This window comes from Danio rerio, chromosome 9 (genome assembly GCF_049306965.1).
Source record: "Danio rerio strain Tuebingen ecotype United States chromosome 9, GRCz12tu, whole genome shotgun sequence".
In the NCBI taxonomy this organism is placed as follows: domain Eukaryota; kingdom Metazoa; phylum Chordata; class Actinopteri; order Cypriniformes; family Danionidae; genus Danio; species Danio rerio.
Genome location: NC_133184.1, coordinates 18,638,281 through 18,646,650, shown reverse-complemented (window position 1 = coordinate 18,646,650; position 8,370 = coordinate 18,638,281). Strand labels below are relative to the sequence as shown.

General features: G+C 35.0%; 1 long non-coding RNA gene across 1 annotated transcript in view; it reads right to left on the bottom strand.

The window, feature by feature from the left end:
• Positions 1 to 616: 616 nt before the first annotated feature.
• Positions 617 to 8,370, bottom strand: part of LOC137490345 (uncharacterized) — a 167,452-nt gene continuing 159,698 nt past the window's right edge. The window contains exons 4-5 of the long non-coding RNA XR_012385248.1: positions 4,078 to 4,219; positions 617 to 1,664 (exon numbers count right to left, since the gene is read on the bottom strand). This is a non-coding gene — a long non-coding RNA (uncharacterized lncRNA). The remainder of the gene's footprint in view (positions 1,665 to 4,077; positions 4,220 to 8,370) is intronic.

Sequence of the window (8,370 nt, the reverse complement as noted above, 5' to 3'; positions counted from 1 at the left end):
GACTTACCCTGCTTTCTCTAGTTTGACAAACCTGCCATTTTGAAATAGAAAGCACAGAGTTTCTCTTTTCAGGGTTAAAATACTCAGTTTTTTAAGTAGTAAAATACTACTTGAGTTTTCACCTAACCTCCTTTCTGAAACAGGCCCCCGGTGTTTTTCCCATCCTCTGCATCAGTAATTCCGTTCAGAGGGACAGAGAGAGAGAACTCCATGACCTATGACCTGTTTTTTTGTGTCTCCTTACAGATATATTTCAAATATTTTTTAAGTTAAGCCATAGGAAGTAAGTTTATTTGGTATGATTTGGGCTATGTTACAGCTTCCCATGAAGATTCAACAGACAATTATCAAGGAATTAATAGGAAAATAAAATGTAATTATTTCATGCACAAAATCTTAAGATCTCCAGCTACACATTAAGACACACAGACATCAAGAATCAGAATATGAACCTCAACCATGGTTGCTACAAAAAAGCTGCTTAATTCATTCATGCTGCAATGCATGCTGGGTGCCAGCATAGTACAAAAATCCCAGCATGCATTGCAGCATGAATATATTACGCAGCTTAAAATTCTTACAATTTCTTTCTTTTCCTTTATTTTATGTTGTTTTTGGGAGGTAATATTTCAGTAGATTGTTATGTATTGTTCAGGGTTGATTTTTATTTGATTTAGATTTATCATGTCACCATTGATGAGATTCAAAGCCTAATTGTTGATGTCTGTGTGTTTTTAAATGTTGCCATAGATCAAACATTCTCATTGTTAATGGTATATTTAGATCTGTTAAACAGTCATAGGCTGCTGTAAGTCATGTGACTTCATTTACATATGGTATTAGTTTTTCACTTATAATTAACAAGATATTCAATGAGTGCACAAACAAGTGAATGTAGTTCCAATATCACAATTTACAGTTTAAATACCGCAATTAATTATAGCAGCCAAACTAACAACTAATGCCAGAGCACATAGTTGAAGAGACCAACTAAAGCAGACTCTGTCTTCCATCATGGTGACTTCAAATGAACAACAGAAATTCCATTAAGAGCTTTTGTTTATGTGACAGAAATAAAGTCGAAGGTCAATAGTTATTTTTATTTTGATTAAGAGCTCATTGGATGGTGACGCTTCTCCTTACAGCTATTGGCTTAAAGTAGTGTCAATCAGGCCGTGCAGAAGCCCGGCAGCCATTTTTTGATCTAAAGAATCACCATTGTTCATGACTGGAGCTGCTGCTCAGCTGAACACACTCCAGCAAACAAGCTGCCAAATGTTATGGATTCATGGATGGGCAAAAGGTTCAAGAGGTAAGTATCTTTGGTTAAAATCAATGTTTGCGCTAGTCTTGTTATTCAAAAGATTTATAAATGTTTAGCCTAAATGTTTGGTGTAGTTATTTTGCAAAGCTTCCCTTTAAAGCATGCATGCTACATACGTTACTGCATGTGCACCACTGGGAGACCGGTGAGGGTTCAGTTTCATTGCAATAGCTTTGGAATTTTGGCTGTCAATTTGCTGGAGAAAAGGGTTGAAGGCACGACAGATGCGTTGTGGAGGCACTTTGAAGTGGAAGTTTTGATGTTGTTGTTGATGAAATTGTTGGAGTTGTTTTGAAGTAGTAGTAGTAGTTGTTGTTGTTGTTGTAGCTGTAGCTTGTAGCTGCCGGGGGCTATTCCAGAAAGCAGGTTATGTGACATACACGGGTAAGTTTGAGAGTAAGTAGGTGGATAACCTCAACTTTGTTTCCAAAATCGGAGGTAACTTCTGGGTATGTTAAGTAGCCATAGCAACTTACTCTGTGAAGATAACCTGCTCCGGAGCAGGTTATGTTCAGAGAGTAAGTTGCTATGTTCCAGAGTTTGTCTGTTTCAGAGAGTTTACTGAGCATTGCGTGCTCTTTTGATGAGAATATTTATGGATGTGGACACACAGATACAAGTTTTTTCGTTGTGAGAGGGTTATAAGTGCATAGTTTTTTTCATAACCAAATTTATAATGTTAATGTATTTAACAAACCTTTTTGAAATCAAATGTGACAAACCGCGGGTCTGCGCTTATCATAAAAAACAGTCAGTGCAGCTCTTTGTATTTGCGTCAGGGCATTTTAGGCAACTGTACAATGTGGCAGCATGACCACCTGTACAGTATGCCTGGCACTGAACTGTTTTTTTACACTTTTGTACAGTTCCTTGGTCATACATTACTGCGTATCATTACACAGATAATTTAGAGCACGGGAATAGCGTAGTGGATAGTGCGTCTATAAAGAACAACGGAGCGCACAGCGGAGCGAGTTCGAATCTCACTTACAGATCTTGTGTTTTTTCTCTTCTTCTGCACCCTCACATTTTTCTGTATAATATTATAAGTGGCAGCTTTGTCTTTTGTAGGAAAATATATCTTTAATTTAAGATGTAGGACGTCGTTCTTATATATACATTCACGCACACACACCTACATTTTTTAATATAATATTTTTTTCAGGGTTTCTAAATGCTATTGTGTGCATTAATTGCAGCCGATTTTAAAGCTCCATCAGTCACTAAAGGACACTGATAATATAAAATTTGTCCAAAGTATAAGTGTGCAGGTACAACTTAATTTTCTATCCTTAATCTTGGTGTGAACTTATTGCTGCTTCCACCTACCAGCTCATATGTGATGACCCCACCTCATCACTATGTTGAGGCTAAATGGCTGATTTTCAGGAAGTAATGATTCAAGTGTATAACACAAATATAGTAAAAAAAAACTATAAAGCAAATGTTGCTTTACACAATGTTTATTTTTATTATATTTGTATTATAAAATAGAATCATTACTGGGCACTACATTGTTACTTGCTGGAGGACAAAAGATACCCTTTTCTGCCTTATACGATGACACGTACCTGCAGCCTGACCCAGAGGAAATCTCAGTGACCCAAGCAGACAAAACAGATGGAAGAGTGCTAAAAATATATAATTAGTCAAAAAAACATGTTTAATCAAATATTTTGGTCTGTTCATTTCTTTATTTCCTGAAATAAAATGAATGATTTTGTACACTGCTTTATACACACCTTTCAACGTGTAACATATTTTCATATACATTTCTCACCTTAAGTTGATGCTCATGTGACTTTATCTTTGAAGATGGACCTTATACAGCTACTTTAGAATTTAAATATGTAGATAAAAGATTTTGTGATCCAAGAGTAATATTCAAATATGGAAAAGTGCAGAAAATTCTTACACTGCTTGTTAGTTGAGGCAGAAGGAACTTCGTTTGCATGCAAAATAAAAAGAACCTAAAGCTATCTGACAACAATCACTTACAACAGTGACAGAGTGTGTGGTTTAAGTCAAAAACTCAACCACTGAAAAGCCTTTATTATAGGACACAGCAGTTAGACTAGCCTCTTTCTATTAGCTGCATGTCAGAAAGAATATTCTAGAGTGTTAAATAAAGAGCTCCAGTAATTAAATATTACCTTTTATGATAATGTTTCTGTGTTTAATGACTTTGGACAGAGTTCTAGCTCCAGAAAGATTACAATTTCTATAAGCCTTATTAGTCAATACACATATTGTGGCCTTAAGAAATTAATGGCAAGAAAAATAAATGCATGAATGGTTACACAACATACTCAAAAAGGATGTTAAAGAGTATTTAAATTTATCATTACAATAAAATGGAGGGTGGCATGTGTAATTTAATGAACTAACAAACTTTCTTATTATTTATTTTTTCTTTTCTTATCTATTTCTTATTCTATATTTCTTTTCTTCGTTGAAGCAGATGTGTAATCTCTGTGTTTAAAACCTCCAGCTTCGCCTCTGTAAAGTGCGTTGCCCTTTTTTTTCTCACCGTGACTTTCTATGGTGACTCGTGAATTCGGCGATCTATTGAAAATGCCTTCAGGTGTGTGCCGTGCACGCGCATTAACCCGCGGTTATCTTCAGGAGGTTGATTTAACTAACTCTTATCACCTGTTTTGGAACCAACATACTCGCGGTAAGCAGGTTTTGGGTAAATCAACCGAGAGTTTAGGTTTTAGCAGATGGTAAGTTAACCCAGCTTTCTGGAATACCCCCCTGGGGTCCGTTCTTCGTACGTGGATTACTCAGTTAGCTGGATTTGGATATTGACGATTTGACACGATCCAGGATCATTTCGTTCTTTAAAGCTGATCCGAGAGTTGTTGTCATGGCAACAGATCTGCTAGGTCAAACCTGATCGGGAGCAGGTTCAAATCATATAAACAGGATTAGATCGGCTCAGTTCAAGCAAAGATAATACAGAAAGTATGTTCCGAGTTTTGATATTTTCTTACAGTAAAAGTTATATACACTTGGGAAAATAGTAAATATTTTTTAACTATATATATAAAGTTATAGTCATCAATAAAATAAATAAAGTTATACATATTAATAAAACGTATGCAATCTGCACCCTCGAAATGAAAATACAAAGACTGCCACCTGGTGGTGCAAAGAGAAAACTTATTGATATGAACTTTTTAGATTGCTTTAGTACAAATTGTGTATAATAGAAATGCACAATATGTGACTTTTTTTTAAAAGCAATAATACATTTATGCAGTCATAAACATGTTTTGACAGTTAATATGCCAGTGATTTGATGCTTCACAAAAGTTGCAGACGCCTTTACCAATATCAAAATGCTTTTGGAAACAACCAGTTATTCTTTACACCGATTAAAAAACGGTTACTATAATAAAGAAAATCTTTTCTAAATGTAGAACTAAATACATTGATTTGCATTGAAATACATGATGAGTACTCTTGTCTTGACAAATGAAAGTGTAAAGCCTGCAGCTCACAACAAATGTGAAGTTACTGCGCGTCATATTTAACAAGCCGTTTACTGCTAATTTGATGTAATTTTGCTCACATGGATAATTGAATATTAATCAGATGATGTCATTACGCTGCTGTGCCGTCAGCCAATCGTTGCATTGCTGATCATGATTTCGAGGATCGATAGATCTGTCCTTAACAACAAACTCAGCGATCTCAGATCAGTTTATCCAGATATTCTAATCTGATTCGCGAACTTGTTTGGAGAACCAAATTAGCGAGAGATCAGTTATCAAGATTAAAAGATCCAGGATCTGCCAAATCATCTTAGATCATTTAAGCGAGGTACGAAGAACGGACCCCTGGGGGCTATTCCATAAACCAAGCTTACAGAAAAAGCCAGGCTTATTTTGGTAAGTCAGGTTTATTAATGGCGGATTCGTTTTCATAAATCAAATTTCCGATAGTTCAAACTTAGTTACACTGGAAACTTATGCTGGGAAACTATATATATATATATATATATATATATATATATATATATATATATATATATATATATATATAAATGTTTGGGGGTGTTGTGCCGAAATCTGTGACCCGTCGAAAACTGTGACCAGAGGGCGCTGTTCAGTAAAAATTTCACTCGGGAACGTGCTTGTCGCTCATGCACACGACCGTGAACGCGCAGACACTGAAATCAAGCGATCAGCGTCGAGCGGTGCTGTAAAGGGTGTTTTAAATGCTGGGATTCAGAATACAGCTTCATGGAAGAACTTTAACATAATCCTGATATTTTGACCATCCAAATTCTTGTAAAGAAGAAATAAATTTTTTTTTTTTTTTGCTGTTGTTGTCTCCTGATAGACTCGTATTTGTAGGTTTCGTTATGATATAGTTTATGCATTTCAAAGTGACACATAAGTACTCAGAATCACAGAATTGGAGGTAACATTCCATCTAAATATTCAACTGTATATGCCAGATTAACGTTTAATAATAATGTTTAATAAAGTGAGACAATCAGTGTCATTTAATTGTTACTCATTCCTTAGAGAAAAAGAAATAGGAATTCTGTAGGCATATATTTTATCTGTCAGAGTCAATGACCTTTCTAAAGATTTCAAAATCAGGAGGAGTCATGAGTCATTTTAATAAGCATTATTATCATTCATAAGAAAATATGAAGGGCCTATTGCTATTAATTTCAGCATTTGTAAATAAATATCTGGTCAATAGGCTTTATACATAAGATATTACATAAAGTTATTTTATTAAACATAATCACACAAATAAAAGAGGGATAGCATTTCTATAGCTGAATTTCCAACAGTTTATAAAATATATATTAAGATATAAATATATATAAGATTGCTTGACTTTCTTAAATTTAAACACTGTAATCTGGCATATATTTAGATGGCTATGAATGTTACCTCCGATTCTGTGAAGCCGATCTACAGTCATGTGTACATACTTTAAAATGCATAAACTATATCATAACGAAACCAACAAATACGAGTCTATCAGGAGACAACTACAGCGACAAAATACGTTTTTTTATTTCTTCTTTACAAGAATTTGGATGGTCAAAATATCAGGATTATGTTAAAGTTCTTCCATGAAGCTGTATTCTGAATCCCAGCATTTAAAACACCTTTTACAGCACCGCTAGACGCTGATCGCTTGATTTTAGTGTCCGCGCGTTCACGGTTGTGTGCATGAGCGACAAGCACGTTCCCGAGTGAAATTTTTACTGAACAGCGCCCTCTGGTCACAGTTTTTGACGGGTCACAGATTTCGGCACAACAGGGGAAACCGGAGCACCTGGAGGAACCCAAGTGAGCAATGGGCTAAGAAAGACTTTGACTAATATAAAGAAGAAGACTACATTTCTTAAATAATGACTTTAAAGCTGTAAAATGAGTGGAATAATCAGGAGATGATCCGTGCAGAGCAAATAAAAAATCCCACCACTTGTGCGTGCTTGGCTCTTTGTTTATTTTAAACCTATGTGCTTACATTTAGAACATTTTGTATGTTACAGTGAGCCTGCAATGTATTAAAACTTTTCCTTGCAAGCAACATATGGCAGTAAGCGCAAATTCTGTCTCTCACGCACATGCGCATGCACGCGGTCAAGCAGAATTACTACACTGTTAAAAATTGTCCCGTTAAAAAACAGTAAAATACTGGCAGCTGCAGTTGCCAGCAATGTACTGTTATTTTACAGTATGTTGCTGTAAAAATACATGGACTACATTGATTTACACAATACTCAAGTGAACTCATTTTGCTCACTGAAAGCAACTGCCTCAACTTGGTCAACTGCTGAATGAGTTTATGAAGTAATGTGCTATATATGCTTAGAAGCATACTTATAATGATCACTTATTTTAGTTAATTAGAAAAGTTCGGTTTAACTCTAATGTCTTATTTTTCACAACAGCACACATACATGTAAATCTGGAATCACCAGAGAGATTCTGACTGCATCAGCCACTAAACAGCCGCTATCTTTAAATAGAGAAACATGCAGAATAACATCAGCAGTTCATTGTTCATCTTTAACTCATACACTAGCTCTACTCTTCTCCACAACGGTGACACACAGAAGAAATTAGCTTCAGGTTTTACAGTAAAATACTGTTTTTCCTTGATTTAACAGTAATCTACTGGCAGCTGTGGTTGCCAGCAATATACTGTTTTTTTACAGTCTACTTCCGTTGTGTAAATTAACAGTATATTACTGTTAAAATACATTTTTACACTGCGTTTTTACCTCTCACACCTTTAACCCTTTAAACCCCAGAGCATATACTTCAGTTTTAATTGAAGTGTCCACACTACTGAGTGTTCAAGAAACATGGAGCAAAGCTGAAGTAAATTCATTAATTAACTGACTAATTAAATGATAATTGAGGATTAACAACGAACAAATGAAGAAATACTGAAGGGAAAAAACAAGAACAGAACATACAAAACTTTAGTCACAGCTTTATAATGAAATAACCTGAAGAACAACAAATGATTAAATCATTTAAATGATCAGCAGATGATTAAACAACTCTACAAACATCATCACCAGCTACGCTTATTACTTAATACATGTATTTTTGTATAACATCTACTAAAGTTCTTCTTGAGAAAAAGTTAAAGTTTTACGTCACCATCATGGAGAACAGAGTTTGCTTTAGTTGGGCTCTTAGCCCTGTCATTTTTAACATTTATTTATCTTGGCTGCTGCAATTGTTAAGAGCTTTGTTTAAAAAGCTCCTTTGTTGAGGCAAGCCAGCCAAAAACCTAAATAAGATCTGGTGATGTTCATGTTGTTATTAAATGGCAGAGTCTGTTCTCATTTAGTATTATAAAATGTACTGCTCCTATTCAATGTTAAATCTATTGTTTTACATTATATGTATATATATTGCAATGATTTCTGGAAGTTTTTAAGAATATCTTGGACAATAACACTGCTCTATGGTGTAAATCGCACTCAAAGAGACATCAATAATCAGAATATAAACCTCAATAATGGTGACAACAAATTTAACAAAATTAAC